This window comes from Echinops telfairi, unplaced genomic scaffold (genome assembly GCF_000313985.2).
Source record: "Echinops telfairi isolate 266 unplaced genomic scaffold, ASM31398v2 ScPeMD7_7412;HRSCAF=8450, whole genome shotgun sequence".
In the NCBI taxonomy this organism is placed as follows: domain Eukaryota; kingdom Metazoa; phylum Chordata; class Mammalia; order Afrosoricida; family Tenrecidae; genus Echinops; species Echinops telfairi.
Genome location: NW_022111312.1, coordinates 2,267,154 through 2,270,248, shown reverse-complemented (window position 1 = coordinate 2,270,248; position 3,095 = coordinate 2,267,154).

Below are 3,095 nucleotides of genomic sequence, written 5' to 3'. Positions count from 1 at the left end.
GTTAGGTGCTAGGTGTCACCACCCCAAGGTGACAGACTGCAGTCATTGCTGTGGTGTTGCTGCTGCATCAACCGCACGTGTTACAGCGTAGAACTGCTCCCGAGGATTTTTGTTAGCTGTTCCCTTCTTGGGAGCAAATCGCCAGGCCTTTCATCCGCAGCACTGCCAAGTAGGTTCAACCCACCAACCCTTTTAGGTTAGTATTTACCTACGACCATCGAGTGAGTTCTGACTCAGCAAGCCTATGTAGGGTTTCTGAGATTGTAAATCTCTACGGGTGCTGCCAGACTCTTCTTTTTCTTGTGAAATGGCTGCTGGGTTTGAACAGCCAACCTTGCAGTTGGCAGTCCAATGCTGATCCCACCAGGTCACCAGGGATCTTTGAATTAGTAGCCTTCTGTAGATAAGCAGTCCAGTGTAAACCATGTGTATCACCCAGGGACTTGGTTTCCCCTCGCATGCAATCCACTGCTGGAAAATAGACCAAAAAAATCCATGGAGTCAGTGGTGACCCTATAGGACAGGGTGGAACTGCCCTGGTGGGTTTCCGAGACACTAACTCTTTACAAAAGTAGTTGTTGTGGTTTTGAACTCCTGTACCTGTGGTTAGCAACCCAAGACCTAACCAGTTCACCAGCAGGGCTGTAAGATATAAATATGGCAAAAATTCAACAGCTTTCTGTTTCAATGTTTTGTTTCTTTAATTGTATTTAAACAAATTTTTTTCATTTATTTTTTCCCCCACTCCCCCCCCCAATTTTTTTCTTTAATTGTATTTTTTTAAGAATCATTTTACTGGGTGCTCGTACAGCTCTTACCACAGTCCATCCATTATGTCAAGCACATTTGTACATTTGTTGCCATCATCGTTTTCAAAACATTTTCTTTCTACTTGAGCCCTGGGTATCAGCTCATTCCCCCCTCCCCCCATCATGAACCCTTGATAATTTATACATTTTTCCTATTTAATTGTATTTTTATAATCGTTGTATTGATGTATAATTCACTTATCAGTCCAATTGGTCATATCATCAAGAGTTGCCCTGTTAGCACCACAGTCAGTCCCAGAACACTTCTGCCCTTCCCTGTCTCCATAGCTACCAACTCCCCCTTTTCCTTCCACCCCCATGAAGCCATTAATCCAGGTCCTACCTCTATAGACCCCCCACCCCGCATTTCATAGCTGCAAAGCATGCAAGAATTTGAATCGTCTTTTTTTTTCCCTTTGTTGTTGAGAACAAACACATCCACTCAGCATTTCCTGCACATGCACGTCAGGGGCACTGACTCCATTCTTTGAGCCGTGCAGCCAGCCTGGCTAGGCCCCCTTGTCCGAATGGGCCCCCTTCAGTCACATAAACTCTCCACCCTGCTAAGGTTCCCCTCTGATCTGTGGTCAGTTTGGTGTCCGATCAAAAGCGTCAGATTCCTGAACGTGCACAATGCTCAAAGCCAACCTTCCTTAACCAGTTATGCCCAACTATTATCTGGTTTGAAGACGACTCCGGGCATCCTTTAGGCGCCTGGATTAAAGATCCTCTCCGGGCAGGCAAAGCTGTGCTTCTGTTTTTTAATTGCATTCAAAACTTCTTCTTGAGCGTGAAGGGTCACAGGGCACGTCATAGTTTCCCAATCCCCTGGTTCATACGCTTGCTGACTCAACTCGCCCAAGGCCTCGCCCGCCGCCCGCTTCCCCCCACTTCCAACTCCCTGTGTCCCCGCTGCCATCCCTCCTGCTTTCCCAACCCTCTGAACTTTGTCCTTCGGTCAGTGCTGCCTTTTGCCCTGAAAGGCAGGCGAAAAGCTGCGCTTTTCCAAAAGCATGTACTTCAGCGAGCAGAATGCAGAGATTACAGCAACGCCTGTCACCGCCGGACCGTGTCAGGCGGAAGCTTGTCAGAGAGGGAACACGTGAATGTTTCCCACTCTCCACGAGCAATAGAGAAGGAGGAAGACCGCACCCTGGCAAAAACTCAGGACACCTGGCCAACCAAGGTGCTCCCTCGAGCATCGGCTCTCACGGGTTTCTGAACATCTGCCGGCTCTTATGAGATGCTTAGTCTGCACTCAGTGCCCAAACCCAACCCCCTGCCGTCCAACCGATTCCAACTCATAACGACCCTGTAGTACAGGGCAGAGCAGGCCTGCCCTTGTGGGTTTCTGGGACTGTGAATTTTTACAGGAGCAGACAGCCTCTTTCTTTCTCCCTCAGGGCCCTGCTGGGTTTGAACCTCCAACCTCACGGTTAGCAGTTGAGTGCTTACACAGCAGTGCCTCTAGGGTTCCATTAGTCAGGGCAAAGTGCTCAGTGCAGGTTAGCCCACAGTCCGATTTTCTCACGGCATTTTGACATTGGGTTTGTTCAGAGAGAATCTGACATTTTAGATGACTTCTTTCCAGATTTAAAAAAGTTTATGGGGGAAAAAAAGTTTATGAGAAATGAACCCCCTGATTTTTGCAGCCAACAGTATAGCACGTGGATGTCTTTCCATGCGTGTGGTCATTTTTCATAGGTGCCTGGCAGTCCATTGTTTGAGTGTGGCCATCCTCTGGTTGGGGAGCCCTGGTGGCGTAGTGGGTTACACATTGAGCTACTAACCACAAGGTCAGTGGGTCAAACCCACCAGCCACTCAGCAGGGGAAAGATGAGGCTGTCTGCCCTGTAACGATATATAGTCTCGAAACTGATTCTGGTACCAGTTGTGTAGCACTGCTTGATAGGATTGAATTATGGCATGTTATGCTATCTGTAAGAGCTCCCAATAAAATGATTTAAAAAATTAAAGATTTATACAGTCTCATAAACCCCACGGAGGCAGCTCTGCTCTGTCCCACAGGGTCTCGGAGTTAGAATGGACTCGTGCCTGTTGAGTTTGTCCCTCTGTTTAAGCAGCACCTCCTACTGGTGGGCTCTGGCATTGCTTTTCCTTTTCAACTCCGCCAATGCCAAAGGAGCCCAGGTGGTGTAGTGGTTATATGTTGTGCTGCTAACTGCAAGTTCAAAACCACCAGCCTCTCCGAGGGAGCAAGACAGGGCTTTCTACTCTCATAAAGAGTTACAGTCTCAGAAACTCACAAGGGCAGTTCTACCCTGC